The sequence below is a fragment of the Cyrtonyx montezumae genome, unplaced genomic scaffold (assembly GCF_038088225.1).
Source record: "Cyrtonyx montezumae isolate F1298 unplaced genomic scaffold, pur_monq_1.0 scaffold_24, whole genome shotgun sequence".
NCBI classification, from domain to species: domain Eukaryota; kingdom Metazoa; phylum Chordata; class Aves; order Galliformes; family Odontophoridae; genus Cyrtonyx; species Cyrtonyx montezumae.
Genome location: NW_027071981.1, coordinates 2883448 through 2900236, shown reverse-complemented (window position 1 = coordinate 2900236; position 16789 = coordinate 2883448). Strand labels below are relative to the sequence as shown.

General features: G+C 47.2%; 1 protein-coding gene across 1 annotated transcript in view; it reads left to right on the top strand.

Moving 5' to 3' along the window:
• ANAPC1 (anaphase promoting complex subunit 1) overlaps positions 1 to 16789 on the top strand; it is a 274849-nt gene that overhangs the window by 220372 nt on the left and 37688 nt on the right. The window lies entirely within an intron of this gene.

Genomic DNA, 16789 nt, shown 5'->3' with positions numbered 1-16789 from the left:
GAAGGTGAGCCATTCTCTCTTTTGTATTATTTGTATCCCATCTATATCGATCTACTCAAAATATACTGTCTTCTCTACTGTTTTGTTGTGAAGTACCACCCTTGTGAGTAATGTAGTATATTTTATTATCATCAGGCAGCTCTGGTGATAATCATCCATACTTACTATATATGTCCTTTATTTGGAATATGCTTAAATGGGCCAGGGGGGAGAATGTTACCCCCCTAGAACAGACAATCCCTGGTCTAATTCCAGGGTTCATGGGGTCACCCTACTATGGGTTGGCATCCATTATTGAGAAATGGGGACCCGTGTGGGTTCCAGGGACTGCCTCTCCCTCCCCATCTTATTTGACTGACTACTTTCTTGGATTAGATAAGGACATACTCATTACCAAGGAGCGGCGGCTAGCCGCCTCTGCAGTAGCCTGGCCTTTAGTAATGGCCATACTTAAATTAGATACTGCAAATGTTAACATGGAAACTGAAAATCAATTATTAAGAGAGCGTATTGAGAAACTTGAGCAACAGCTGGGCACATTAACAACCAAAAAGCCTGGCCTAAATGTCCCCACAAGACAAATACGGAGTATATTGGTAGAGGACATCCAAAAATCAGAGGAGGCAGACTTAGATATGACAGGAAAAAAGATCTCTAAGGCAGATCTCAAAACTCCATCTATGATGGACCTGTTTGAGATTCAGCCTATTATAACGCAAAAAACAAAAAAGGTACAAGATAGACCAGCAGGAGTGCCTCCTGACCAATGGCCCCCTGCTGAAACCTGCCTCCATGTGACCGCTCGTCCGTATACAGCTAATGAGTTGATGGATTTAGTACAATGGTTCCATCAAAAACCAAGGGAAAGCATACCATCATGGCTTCTAAGGTTATGGGATGCAGGAGCTGAAATTGTTTTAGTGAATGGGACAGAAATGTCAAAAATAGCATCCATAACAATAAACCCAGCCTTGAGACAAAGGTTATATGCAGCCGTCCACTACAACGATGAAAACCATTCTATTATAGATTGGTTGATGGCAGCATGCTGCCTAACAAAACCGATATTCCTCTCAATACCGGTTTGTGGTCCTCTATGGAGGACCTCCAGACATACATCAGAGAACTAGGTGTGAGGGAGGCCATGTACGCAGACACTTTTGAAAGCCCCGATACAGAGAAATTTACAGCGGGCATGCAAGATTTAATATTACAGCAGGCCCCCTCTCACCTTTATGGGACATTAGTTTCCATATTAAATCCATTGGTGGCCTCGGAAGCCATCGTACAGCAGGCAGCCCAGTTGGTGGCAGATTTAGGAGAAACAGAGCGCATAAGAACCAAGCACAATGTCTGTATAGTGGAAGAAGCTGAGGCCTTCCCCATTAAAACTAGAAAGCCTGCTCCACAGATACCCCGATCAGGCCCCGTATGGGTATCCCGAAGGACCATGTTTAATGACCTCCTACGGGCTGGGGTTGCATTTACCAAAATTGATGGGCAACCCAACCATGTTTTGTTACAGCTGTGGAAACAGCTTAAAAATGATCAAAAATTTCAGAGTGCTCTCAGAAAATCGGGAGTACAAATTATACAAGGAACACCAACAACAACCTGGATTCTGGCCGATTTCATAATACCAAACAGAAGAAAAAAACATCTGCAGGTGTCACAGGCCACAGTGCCTGAGCCACCTGTGGCAAAAGATTTGGATCTGGCAAAGTTCATGGATTAACGAAGAACACTGGTCCCCATAGGGCCTCCAGATGTGACCGGAGGCCCTATGTAGAACTGACAATACTCTAGTCTAAGACAAATGTGCAGAAGGCGATGGCTCTAGTGGATACCGGCGCAGAAGCGTCAATTATATATGGAGACCCAACAAAATTTAAGGGTAATAGAGTGATGATTGGTGGCTTTGGGGGACAGACTATTCCAGTCACCCAAACATGGTTGAAATTGGGGGTTGGGCGTCTCCCGCCCCAGGTGTGTAAGGTGTCGATTGCCCCAATTCCAGAATACATCCTGGGCATAGACATTCTATGGGGTCTGGCTCTCCAGACGACTGTGGGGAGAGTTCAGACTACAGCAGAGGTACATTAGTATCCAGGCAATAAGGACAATATTGAGGAGCCATGCGAAACATGAGCCCATTTGTTTGCTGAAACCACGCCGGACTACTAATGTAAGACAGTATAGACTCCCGGGTGGGCAAGAAGAAATATCAAAGACGGTGCAGGAATTAGAGAAAGTAGGTACTATAAGACCTGCACACAGCCCATATAATTCCCCCATATGGCCAGTACGGAAGTCGGATGGAACATGGAGAATGACGGTGGATTATAGGGAACTAAATAAGATCACGCCGCCCATCCATGCGTCTGTACCCAATATTGCCTCCTTAATGGACACTCTTAGTAGGGAAATTAAAACCTACCATTGTGTCCTGGATTTAGCAAATGCGTTTTTTAGCATACCTAGTGCTAAAGAATCGCAGGATCAATTTGCATTTACGTGGGGAGGCAGGCAGTGGATCTTTCAGGTCTTGCCACAGGGGTCCATGCACTCACCAACATACTGTCATTATTTGGTGGCATGTGACCTGGCTGATTGGAGAAAACCAAACAATGTGAACCTATACCACTATATTGATGACCTCCTGTTAACATCCGACTCACTGTAAGCAGTAGGGGAGGCAGCAGATTCGTTAACTGCCTACCTAGGTGAAAGGGGATGGGCTATCAATCCTCAAAAAGTGCAAGGTCCAGGACTGTCATTAAAATTTCTAGGGGTAGTCTGGTCTGGAAAGACCAAAGTATTACCTAATGCCATCGTAGATAAGGTTCAGGCATTCCCAGTCCCTACAACACCAAAACAGCTGCAGGAATTCCTAGGTATATTGGGATATTGGTGTTCCTTTCTACCTAATTTGGCACAGCTGCTGAGACCTTTATATAGACTTACAAAGAAGGGCCAGTTATGGGATTGGGGGAGAACAGAACAGGATGCTTTTCAACAGGCGGTTAAACAAGCCCAGGCATTGGGTATATTTGATCTTACCCTCCCAGCTGAGCTAGATGTTCACGTAACTCAAGATGGCTTTGGCTGGGGCCTGTGGCAACGTCAAAGTTCTGTTTGGACCCCTCCATTGGATTTTGGTCTCAGGTGTGGCATGGAGCAGAGGAAAGATATAGTATGATTGAAAAACAGTTATTGGCTGCCTATTCCGCATTACAAGCGGTAGAGCCAATAACCCCAACGGCCGAAGTTATAGTCAAGACTATATTGCCAATTCAGGGGTGGGTAAGAGATCTGACCCACCTTCCTAAGACAGGGGTGGCTCAGGCACAGACGGTGGCACTATGGGTCGCCTATCTCAGTCAGAGGAGTAGTCTGTCTTCCTCACCGTTGAAAGAAGAGCTCCAGAAGATTCTAGGCCCAGTAACGTATCATAGTGATGCACCGAAACAAACTTTGGTTGCTCCACCACGGAAGAGTCCCATCCAGGAAGGAAAATATCCTATTCCTGAAGATGCCTGGTACACGGACGGGTCCAGCAAGGGCAACCCAAATAAGTGGAGAGCAGTAGCATACCATCCTGTCACAGGCACAATATGGTTTGAAGAGGGGGATGGTCAAAGCAGCCAGTGGGCAGAGCTGCGGGCGGTGTGGATGGTTATAACCAAAGAGCCTAGTGTTGGTATCCTGAATATTTGCCAGATAGTTGGGCTGTGTATCGGGGGCTCACTCTTTGGATCGCACAGTGGGCCACCCAGGATTGGACTATCCACTCCCAGCTGATCTGGGGCAAAGATATGTGGTTAGACATATGGAATGCAGTTAAACATGGAACTGTACGTATCTACCATGTTTCTGGTCATCAACCCCTACAGTCACCAGGAAATGATGAAGCCGACACACTCAACCGAGTTAGATGGGTTGAGAACTCGCCATCTGAGAACATTGCTTACTGGCTACATCAAAAGCTGCGGCATGCTGGGCAGAAGACCATGTGGGCAGCTGCTAAAGCATGGGGACTGCCCATACAACTATCAGGCATCGCTCAAGCATGCCGAGACTATGACGCTTGCTCTAAGATAAGACCGAGGTCATTGCCTGAAACTACAGCCCATCTTGCTAGAGGACACAATCCTCTACAGAGGTGGCAGGTTTATTATATCGGGCCCCTCCCTCGGTCTGAGGGGGCGAGATATGCCCTAACCTGTGTCAACACTGTGAGTGGGCTAATGCAGGCCTATCCAGTACCAAAAGCCAACCAGGCATACACTATAAAGGCACTCACAAGGTTGATGGCTGCCTATGGGACACCACAAGTCATCGAGAGCGACCAAGGAAGTCATTTCACGGGTGCAATGATACAATGCTGGGCAGAAGAAAATAATATTGAGTGGTGATTCCACCTGCCATATAATCCAATGGGGGCAGGCCTTATCAAACGTTACAGTGGTATTCTCAAGGCTGCCCTGAAGACAGACTCTCAGTCCCTGCAGGGGTGGACAAAGAGACTCCACGAGAGTCCTATACTATTATAATATATACATGTATAATATAATTTTTACATGGCGCCCAACGTGGGGCATGACTAGCTGCCTTAGCTGGGCAGAGACATACTTTTAGAGTGAATCACTGTCTTTTGTTAGAAAGCTTATCTGTATTGCATATTGCAGGTCCTGTAAGGCAAAACACGACCTTGAAGTCCAGGCTTACTGCCAGTTCTTCTGGGATATTTGTAAACTTTTTGGGTGCTGCCAGCTTGTTTGAGTAAAAGAAAAAAAAAATGTTTTTACTGTTTCTGTTAAAACTGCCTTTACAGGTATTGTATTGCATTGCTTTTTCCCTTTTAATGCTCAAAACGTACTGGAACTTGGTTAAGCTTGTCATTCTGATTCATGGAGTCTGGTCCCTATACGATAAACTAAAAGTTGTGATGGAGGCACCTGCCAGATACCTGGACACCTCAGCTAATGTAACAAACGATTCCATGTTAACAAACGAAACAATATTTGAATGGGTGTCCAGGTTCTCCTCTCAGTTCCTTATGAATTTTCAAGATTACATCTTAGGGACTACGTTAGCGTTTGGGATATTAGTCCTTTTGAATATATCCCTTATAATAGCACTTTACACCATGTGGAGGAAGCTTTTCCCAGAAACAGAGAATGCTGAATGGCAGGGAAAGTGGAGAGTTTTAGGAAAGAAATTAGAAGCGTGGGGTCCCCCGGTGCCACGGGATTTTACTCCTGAACACTTGCAGGATCCTGAGGAGCTAGGCCTGTATCTGAGTAATGGGTGTTGCGGCTCAGAAAGATCTGAGGTGGAACAGCTTATCTGGGGCTTGGCTTATGCTTACCGAGGTATATATACTGTTCTGGAGAGAGAGAGTGTCCAAACTGAGGCTCAGACCAAAGAGGAAAATCTCCCAGGCACATGTGACCAGCCAAAGAAAGCACCGGTATCAAAGTCAGTTGCGCCGGTGGAAGGCCAGAAATGGAAACGTGTGTCCTCATGCCTAGAACGCAAAGAAGAGGTGGCAAAAGAAGAGGAAGATACAGGCGAGGGGGAGGCCTCAACATCACCACCACCAAGAAAGGCAACAAAGAAAAGCGAGAGGCATGGACATAGTGATGATGAGGATGATGAGAGAGTCATTTACCATGTTTTGTCGACCCATGAAAATGTCTGAGATCCAAGGCTCAAGAAAGGAGTTTATTCGACATCCGGATAAGAGTATTGTCACTTGGTTGCTTCGGTGTTGGGACAACGGGGCCAACAGCGTGTCCCTCGACTGTAACGAAGCTCGCCAACTAGGAAACATTGCCTGTGATCTGGCTATCGACAGAGGGATCAGCAGGTATATGGATGGAATCGCCAGCCTCTGGCAACGAATGTTAGTAGCTGTGAGGGAAAGGTATCCCTACAAGAGTGACCTGGCACCTAAAGTGAAAAGATGGAAAACTATTAAGAAAGGCATCCAGTATTTGAGAGAAACGGCTGTGGCGGAAATGCTGTATGATGCCACATTTGATCTTGAAGATCGGGCCCATGATCCGGAGAAAGTAAGGAGTACACCCGAAATATGTCAGAAGCTTTCAAAAACAGCACCAGAAAGGTACGCCGGTACACTAGTGACAACGTTCAACAGATATGAGGACCAAGACAGAAAACCCCCAGTTTTTGAACTGATTCTTACACTTCAAAACTTTGAACAAAAATTTCCACCATCACATAAGCTTCCATTTCAGCCATATCAAGGTTAGAAGGACAGATGGGAGACATGTTAGAGAAAGTATCCTGACTGATTGATAGGGTTGAAATGATTGCAGCTACCAGAAGCAAACGCCATCCTGCTCAAGCAAATGACAGCACTCACTTCACTAACTTCATGTCACACGCAGCTCTGTGGAGTTAGTTATGTGAAAACGGAGAAGATATGAAGGAATGGCATCAAAAACCCACCCCTGCACTGCGAGCATGGGTGAGAGAATTACAGCACAGACCAACTACCAGTGAAGTTGTTCCTGTCACTACAGGTAACCAATAGAGGGGCCCTGCCCTCAGCCAGAGGAAGGAGAGGGATAATAGAGTGTATTGGACTGTGTGGATTCAGTGACCTGGCACATCAGAACCACAAAAATATGAGGCACTGGTGGATACTGGTGCACAGTGACAAGCAGATGGGCATGTCCTGGGGCAACGAAAGAGAGATAAGCTGCAGCTCAATGGCCGCTGAACACTCTTTTGTGTGGTACTCATCTCCGTGGGGAGATAGCCATCTCAGGAGACGCTTGCCTGGCAGGCTAGCACGGGATTTGCCACGTAGGCAAGAGAAATGAAGGATAAAAGAGGGATCGACCACCATGAGATAGTTGTGGCTTTGTTGGTCCATCGGAAACCTCAAGAGCTGATTCCCTGCTGCTGAACTCCCTCCTGGGCCTGCTGACTGAGACATGCTGCTTTCTCCTGGACCTCGCCGCTCCTTCAAGGTGTTCTACCATCTGAACCCTCACGAGCTGATCACTGTTCGCTGCTTCTCTGGTGCTGACTGATGCTGTTCCTGGACTTTTTCCTTGCTGCTTCTCCTGTGCTGACCCGGTGCCGCTTCTCCAGGACGGCTGCTTGCTGCTCAGGGCTGCCCGTCGCTGCTGCTGTTCTCCCCGCTTCTGCCGCCCCTGCTCTTCTGCCTCGGACTGTCGAAGCCACTTGCAACTGGACCGCCCCTAGGATCCTGGCTGGTGACTTTCCCCGCGTTGTACAAATCCTTGCTTCTTTCCTATCTTTTCTATCGCTCACCTTCCCTTCCCCATCACCCTAACAGTGTCCGCCTTCCCCATCTCCCTGTCAGTATTGGTAATAAACTGGTTGGACCAACATCTGAACCGTTGTTTCTTAATCTCACGCTGGGTATATACATAATCTAAGAACCTTTGTCGCCCTCCTTTATATTGGAGCATGACAGGCAGCAATGTTTTTTCCACAGTTCAGCAGTCCAAATAGGTTTACCCCTCCGTTGCCAACTATTTTGTTCCCACTGCTGTAACCACCCCCATAAAGCATTTGCCACAGTCCATGAGTCAGTGTAAAGATAAAGCACTGGCCACCTCTCTCGTTCAGCAATATCTAAGGCCAGCTGGACAGACTTTACCTCTGTAAATTGACTTGATTCTCCTTCTCCTTCAGTGGCCTCTGCAACTCGTCGTGTGGGGCTCCACACAGCAGATTTCCATCTGCGGTGCTTACCCACAATGCGACACGATCCATCTGTGAACAGGGCGTAACAGGGATTCCAATCATCTCAAAAGGGGAAAGGGAGGAAAGAGGCATGCTGCGGAATCGACTTGAAGGGGATGCATGTGGGAACTAAGAGGACCGGGGCAACTCAGTGCTTGCACGGAGGATAACAGAGAAGACATGAAGACACACCACAGGGAATGGATGGGCTCTGCGTGAAGGCTACACAGGAGATTTGGAGCAGTGGCCTTGGGCACCCCGTGCTCCTGCAGGTGTGTGAGGGGTTTCTTCCTTTGGCCACGTTGCCCAGCTAAGTACATATGAACACGTGAGCCGCTCCCTCTGCCCCAACTGCCATACGAAGGGAACACAGGCACCGCTAGCCCTGGTCACGTGACCAAAACTCCCTAAGCCTTTTGTGATGTCATAAACCACTCAACCGATATGGGCGTTAGCACAGGCCTCACAAGCACAGTGCCTGCTTGTGCCAGTTGGTGCTGGTGGTGGCGCTGGTGGTGCTGGTGCTTGAGCCCAGACCCAAGGGATCATGGAGAGGATCCGGAAGTTGATATGGACATTGAGGAGGAGGACATGGAGAAGGTCTGTGCCTGCTGGTTTCTGTTCTCAAGAGCATTGGGTGTGCTTAAAAGCCTGGCAAAATCAGCACGCGTTTTGATGATGGCAGCTTGGCCCACAAGCAAATTCAGCCTCCCTACACATAGTGTGCTGTGTCTTTCATAGCGTTCTTGCTTTGAGGAAGAGCTTGCTGATAAACCATAGCAATCAGGAAAACAACACTTAAGAAACAACTAGCCAGCATGTGCAGCTCTCTCCCATTTGCTGTCAGTCAGGAATAGGTGGCCAAGAAAGGGCCGATAGGAGTGCAATAGTCAGTGTGTGCCACTGAACGTGCCTTCTATCTTCCTAGGTGGAGTGCTCGCACGCATCCTGTGCACTACTCACTGCAGGAACATTGGGGAGAAGCTCCTCTGAAATCTAAAATTGAGCAGGTAACAGTCTTCTTCTGGTTTTATAAAATGCTTGAGCTGATTAGCTTGAGCATTGACAATATGTATTCTTTAACTTTGAACAGGCAGAAGAAAGTGCAGGTGGAGGAGAGGCGGCAACTTCTGCCCCACACAGTCTCTCCAGCAGAAATGGAGTAACAGCAGAAACATCTGCTCCATCCTGGCTCCCCGTGACCTCTGAAAATCATCAAAGCACAGTTCGCATTGCTGAGCAGAGGTCTGACAGTCGATTTGAGCAATGTCCTTCCTTGCATGTTATCTTTCCTGAAGACTTCTCTGATTTGCAAAAACTCAGGAAGAACTTGTCTCAGCCCCAGAACTCTACCAAAAGAAAAGTCAGAAGGCGACTGAGACAGTGGGAGAAAAATGGAGAAATGCAAAACGAAGAGATGTTGGTTTTAGAAACAGCAGAAAAACCACACTCCCAGGCCAAGAGGCAGCCAAAGGAATGTCGTGCAACACACCCTGCAAAAGTTTACCTAAGAGATGAATCTGCAGGGATGGAAGCTCTGCCGGAAGAAGTGGCCCGGCTCCAAAGTGAAATCCTTTCCCAACATCGGCAGCTGGAAGATTCACAGAAGGCCAACCAGGTAAGAGCGGTGCGTGATGTCTTTGAATGGGAGACAGACAAAGAGGAAGAAAAAGGTCAGCTGGACACAGAAGTAGCGCAGCTCCCAAAGTCACATGGTAGCTCTAGATTTTACCAGCTGTGAGCTACGTACCTGTGAGGCCATCCCTCGGGTTGGCTCTGGCTTGTTCTTTTTCGGCTGTCATTTGCCAAGCGGCGTTTCCCAGTTCCACAGCCCAGCGAGGATCGGGCAGTTCTCCTCTATCACTTTTCTTCCCTTTGTAGATCACTCAGAAAACTGATCTAGGTGTAGGAACTGGTAAGCCAAAATAACAAGGCAGACTTTGGTTTCTTACCTTTTTCTTGACACTCTTGCACCGTTCTTTCACTAGAGAACAGTGAGACAGCTGCAACAAGATCTTGCTGAGGCTGTCAGAAAGCAGCGGGTTGCAGATAGTTCCCTTAAAGCTTCTGCCCACTTGTGCGACTCGATGAAGAAAAATAGCTGCACATTGCAAGAGGACTTGGACAAGGCTAATGACAAGGTATGCAACATCTGTGAATGCATTAATGTAGGTGAAGCCGCTCATTTCCTCCCAGTAGCACAAGAGAAAGAATAAGCTGAGAACAAATACAAGACTGTGTTGTTTCTCCACTGTGCTGACAATTTCTATTCCTTAATTTTGAACAGGCAGAAGAAAGTGCAGGTGGAGGAGCGGCGGCAACTTCTGCCCCACGCAGTCTCTCCACCAGAAATGGAGTAAAGGCAGAAATATCTGCCACATTCATGCCGCCCCCCATGTCCTCTGATAGTCAAACAAGCTCATTAAGCATTGCTGAGCAGAGGTCTGAGGGACAATTTGAGCAATGTCTTTCCTTGATGAAAACCCTTGATGGGTGCATCTCTGATTTGCAAAAATTCAGGAATACCATGTCTCAGCCCCAGAGCACTCCCGAAATAAAAGCCAGAAGGCGAGAGAGACAGCAGGAGAAAAATGACGAAATGATCAACGAAAAGACATTTGTTTTAGAAACGGCAGAAAAAGCACATTCCCAGGCTCATAGGCAGCCAAAGGAATGTTGTGCAACACACCCTGCAAAAGTTTACCTAAGAGATGAATCTGCAGGGATGGAAGCTCTGCCGGAAGAAGTGGCCCGGCTCCAAAGTGAAATCCTTTCACTCCGTCGGCAGCTGGAAGATGCACAGACGGCCAACCAGGTAAGAGCGGTGCGTGATGTCTTTGAATGGGAGACAGACAAAGGGGAAGAAAAAGGTCAGCTGGACACAGAAGTAGCGCAGCTCCCGAAGTCACATGGCAACTCTAGGTTTTACCAGCTGTGAGCTACGTACCTGGGATCCCTCGGGTTGGCTCTGGCTTGTTCTTTTTCGGCTGTCATTTGCCAAGTGGCGTTTCCCAGTTCCACAGCCCAGCGAGGATCGGGCAGTTCTCCTCTATCACTTTTCTTCCCTTTGTAGATCACTCAGAAAACTGATCTAGGTGTAGGAACTGGTAAGCCAAAATAACAAGGCAGCCTTTGGTTTCTTACCTTTTTCTTGACACTCTTGCACTGTTCTTTCGCTAGAGAACAGTGAGACAGCTACAACAAGATCTTGCTGAGGCTGTCAGAAAGCAGCGGGTTGCAGATAGTTCCCTGAAAGCTTCTGCCCACTTGTGCGACTCGCTGAAGAAAAATAGCTGCACATTGCAAGAGGACTTGGACAAGGCTAATGACAAGGTATGCAACATCTGTGAATGCATTAATGTTGGTGATGCTGCTCATTTCCTTCCAGTAGCACAAGAGAAAGAATAAGCTGAGAACAAATACAAGACTGTGTTGTTTCTCCACTGTGCTGACAATTTCTACTCCTTAATTTTGAACAGGCAGAAGAAAGTGCAGGTGGAGGAGCGGCGGCAACTTCTGCCCCACGCAGTCTCTCCACCAGAAATGGAGTAAAGGCAGAAATATCTGCCACATTCATGCCGCCCCCCATGTCCTCTGATAGTCAAACAAGCTCATTAAGCATTGCTGAGCAGAGGTCTGAGAGACAATTTGAGCAATGTCTTTCCTTGACGAAAACCCTTGATGGGTGCATCTCTGATTTGCAAAAATTCAGGAATACCGTGTCTCAGCCCCAGAACTCTACCAAAAGAAAAGCCAGAAGGCAAGAGAGACAGTGGGAGAAAAATGACGAAATGATCAACGAAAAGACATTTGTTTTAGAAATGGCAGAAAAAGCACATTCCCAGGCCAAGAGGCAGCCAAAGGAATGTTGTGCAATACACCATGCAAAAGTTTACCTAAGAGACGAATCTGCAGGGATGGAAGCTCTGCCGGAAGAAGTGGCCCGGCTCCAAAGTGAAATCCTTTCACTCCGTCAGCAGCTGGAAGATGCACAGACGGCCAACCAGGTAAGAGCGGTGCGTGATGTCTTTGAATGGGAGACAGACAAAGAGGAAGAAAAAGGTCAGCTGGACACAGAAGTAGCGCAGCTCCCAAAGTCACCTGGCAGCTCTAGATTTTACCAGCTGTGAGCTACGTGCCTGGGAAGCCATCCCTCGGGTTGGCTCTGGCTTGTTCTTTTTCGGCTGTCATTTGCCAAGTGGCGTTTCCCAGTTCCACAGCCCAGCGAGGATCGGGCAGTTCTCCTCTATCACTTTTCTTCCCTTTGTAGATCACTCAGAAAACTGATCTAGATGTAGGAACTGGTAAGCCAAAATAACAAGGCAGCCTTTGGTTTCTTACCTTTTTCTTGACACTCTTGCACCGTTCTTTCGCTAGAGAACAGTGAGACAGCTGCAACAAGATCTTGCTGAGGCTGTCAGAAAGCAGCGGGTTGCAGATATTTCCCTGAAAGCTTCTGCCGACTTATGCGACTCGCTGAAGAAAAATACCTGCACATTGCAAGAGGACTTGGACAAGGTTAATGTCATGGTATGTAATATCTGTGAATGCATTAATGTTGGTGAAGCTGCTCATTTCCTCCCAATAGCACAGGAGAAGGAATAAGCTGAGAATAAATACAGGACTGTGTTGTTTTTCCACTACGTCCAGGTGCGTGACCTTTCTGCAGAGCTGGAGTTGGAACAATCAAAGTCGCTGCTGCAAAAAAGGGAAATTGAGGGGCTGCGTGTGACGGTGGATGTTCTCAAGAGTAATTTGGAGGCTGCAGTGGCAACGTGTTCCCCATTGATGCAGAACAAAGGGCAGAGTCAAGAAAAAATGCAAGAGAAACTTGCCGATACTTTCAAAAAGCAGTTGATCGCAGAAAGACCTATGAGGTATTCTCAAGATTACTGCCATTACCTGGAGAACGACCTCTTGAAAATGCAAGAAGGCTTGAACAAGGCTAATGCCAAGGTATGCAACGCCCGTGAGTATGTGGGCATAGGTTAAGCTGTTTTCTTCCCGTAAATAATGCAAGAGAAGAAATAATCGGAAAACTCGGGCAGGACAGATTGGCAGATTGATCAGAGCATGATCTAATCTGAAACTTCAACAAAACCAGCTGCTTTCGATGACAAGAAAGAGGCAATCCCGTCCTGCAAAGCAGCAGTGGAAGCTCTTGCTCGGGCTCTACAGCACTTTACTCTCCTTGCCTCGTCCCCTTTCACCTCACAGAACAAAGGCAGCTTCTCGGAGCTCATTTTCAGGTTGAGGGGCACAGCAGTGGGTTGGGAGCAGCATCCAGGGAAGTAAGAACGCAGCAGCTTGTCCTCCTTTGAGACTCGCTGCTGTTCTGATGCCCTTCCCTGTGCTGTGGCCCTTCTGTACCATCACAAGGCACGCCCTCACAAAGTGCTTCAGAGTTCAGCTGCTCTATTTTTTGCAAGTTCTTGGCCCAAAAATGAGATCTTCGTGCCCTGTTAGTGGAACCGTTCTGGAAAGGAGGGAAGGCTGGAGACTGCAGCAGTCTTCTCAGCAAGGCTTAGAAAGTCATGCTTGCTTTAGAAAAACCACATGCCTTTTCCTTGGCACAAGGAAATCCACAGACCCTGTGGATTACAGTTTGGGACCTCCATCAACGCATCAGAATGAGTTCCCCGGAAGGGGGACGTTTCACAGTGATCTGATTAAGGGATTTTTTTTTTTCTGTTGTGTACAGGTGCTCAAACTTTCTGCACAGCTGGAGCTGGAACGCTATGAGTCACAGAAGCTTAAAGTGGCAAATCAGGACCTGCAAGAGCTGATTCTCCACTACTACCCCCTGACCACTGCAGAAGGTTACAGACCATTCACACAGTCTGGAAGATAGCATTGAGAAACAGGCCGAAAAGAAATGAGACAGAGGTGCGATCCCAGCCTCTTTAGTCCAGTAAACTGGTGGGCCGTTTCTGTCATCCACACTGCGTTCATTTGTTGCTGTGGTCACTGCTTTCAGGTATTTTGTTAGACATTTAGTTCTCAGTGCAGGGCCTCTGGCTTCCTTGCAAGGGAAGCTAGAGAGGTGAAAACGGCTGCGCTGTCAAGTGTTTACGGTCCGGTTTGGCTCGGTTCCGTGATAAATGGGGTGGGGGGACACACAGACCCATTCTCTGGGAAAGCGAAAAGGGGAAAAGGGAAAGGGTAGGGAGATGGGCCAAAAAGCAGAACAGTGGAATCAATCTGAGGAGAAAAGCTAATTTACTAAATAAGGTATCGCAATGCAAAGTAAAGCAAAATAATACAGTATATTTAGAATTGACGCTAATAAATCAAATAAAATGAGAGAGCATCCAAAAAAACGGAAGGCCTTACTCTAATGCTGAAGGTGAGACAGCTAGGGAGGACGCGCTGCAGACCAGCCACAAGGGGAAAAAAGAGCATGTCTCATTACTAGCTAACAGGTTTCTCTTCCCTCTAGAATGGAAAGCGGAAACGGAAACTCCTCTGGGCTACATAGCTGTTCTTCTCTATCTTCAGAGACGGATATACCCAGAACTATTGACATGGAGAACCACCCTGTGACAATAAGAGCAATGGTATTTCTTGCATGCTTCTGCCTCTTTCCCAGAACTGAAATGCTAGCAGAAGCCAAGGACAAAGGCCTCAGGAACGCCCGAAATGAATCTCCTCTGGGAACATCAGAAGAAAACAGAGAGGAAGACCAACATGGAAGTGTGTAAGCAGCTTTACCTTCTGCTCTTCAGTGGCCAGGTCTCAGAGATGGGACTATTCCTTGTGTGCAGATTCTGAAATTTCCTTTGCCATCCTTAGAAAACCAGCTGCCCGAAAGTAAAACATGAAAGAAGAATCTTGCTTTGCCTGTGTCCCCGTCATCCTTTTGTTTCTCTGGAACTGGCTTCAAACTCCTCCTGATCTTGACACTCTCCTAACATCTGCACTCCACTTTTCTCTCCCAGTCACTGGTGAACGTGAAATCAGACCTCCTGGGACCTCTCCTTCAAATGCTTCAAAAAGATCTTCAGCAAGACTACGTTAAGTCCAGGATGCTCTTTTCGAGGCAACACAGTGATATCACAATGCTTGAAGTGCTCATGACAGTTTGTGAAAACGGTTTGCTCTAACCACCATGCCAGGACCCTTCCTGAGCATCAGCAGAGAACGGCTTAACAAGGCTTGGGGGCTGGGGAAAACAAAATCCTTAGAAAGCTCCAACACTCTCCCGCCCCACGGAGGGTTGGATGAATGCCAGAGAGCTGCAGGTGCCACCAAGGACTAGACTCAGGGCACCTTCTGCCTCTCCTGAGCAGGGTCTGTCTGATCCACTCGGCCAAAAACCATTGCCAGGAAGACAGCAGCAACCCAGACTGAGTGCTCAGGCAAACACATGGCCACCTGCTCAACATGCGGTTAAGAGGCTGGAGCCATTGGAGCGGTTTGGTTGGTTGTTGATCACGGGGCCCTGATACGGCATCAGGCCTGCTAGCAGCGGATGGTGTCTACCTGGGTCTGTGGGGGACGAGGATTCTGGCCCAGCAGTTATGGGGCTCACTGATGTGGCTTTCTGTCAAAGGGTTATGGGCTGCTTCGGCCCGGTTCTGTGACAATTGGTTCCATGGACCCACGGACCCATGCCCCAGGAACAGGGAAGGGGGAAAGGCAAAAGGGAAAAGGGAGACGGGCCTCAAAACAAAACTGAGGCAACGATCTGAGGAGGAAAGCTAACTTACTAAATAAGATATCAGAAAGCAAAATAACAATATAATACAATATAATTAGAATTAAAGCTAATAAATCAAATAAAACGAGCAAGAGAGAGTGTCTGATAAACTAGCTAGTGAGTACCCGCTGCTGAGTCAATCCTGAAGTTTTTATCTTTCCCTCTGAGCAGCAAAACGTAAAAATACAAAGCAACAAACAGTCCTCTGGGGAACGTAGTTCTTCTTCTCTTCTGAGACAGGTATACCCATAACTATCGATGATCCACAGCGCTGGAGCATTAACTCTTTAACTCTTAATGCACTACATGATGTTATGATGTGGAATACCAATACCAAAAATCACAAAACCATGACACTTTTGATTGGGTTTGAAAGGGGAATGAGGAAAAATCAGGCTTTCTAGGGGTGAGCCTAGGGGCAGCATTCCAGAGTTAGGACTAGAAATAATCCCGTGTAACACAACCTCTGCTGATGAGTTTCATTTGTCGCGCTGCTTCTAGCCTTGCTGTGCATTCAGCTTTAGGTTTCGTTTGTCCTAATTCTGCCCCCTTACTCATCTGCAGTGGGGTGGCAAAAACAGTCCCCAGGCTGAACCGTAACAAAATGAACAACTTAGAAAAAGATTGCTGAACCAGGAGCTAACAAGTTGTGCTCAGTATCAAACTACAAGCGGCCTTTAAGTGATAGAGCTTCCCTTAAAAAGCTATCACAGTTCCTGTGGCAGTTTGTTTTGGATAATCTCATAGGATTGTGCCATGGAGTCATGTGAACCTTGTATCTGCAGTAGCCTCAGGCCTTCATATAGGATGTTTTCGGTAACTCCTACAACCGCTGGCTTCTAAAAGCAGCATGTTAGAAGCAGGGAACAACATATAATTCAGCTTTGATCTTTCTGTTGCAGTGTTACTATAATTCACAAATTTAAATGGCAATTCAGAAAGTCATTCTGATTACAAAAGGGGGGGGGGAGGGGGAAACAGAGGGAATAGATGGGTCTACGAAAAAAACAACGGCACGATCTGACAAGGAACATTTGTTAGGTTTCCAGTCTCACATCTAATTCTGGGGTCCCAACTACTGGAATATAATACCTACTTAAAGGTCCTTTGCAATAATTGATAGTGGAGTAAGTAGTTCTGGTATCTCGTAGTTAATAACTTAATTCTCCAGCCTAACTGGAACCTGCGGCTCAGCTGTGGAACTGAACACATTCATCCCCATCAGTCAGGATCTTCTACTTCTATCAATACATCAGCTTCTGGAAGCTGAACCTGTGCATGAAAGCTCCGTTGCTTGACTTACAACCGCACCGCACAAAAAAGTAAACCCTACGTTCTATT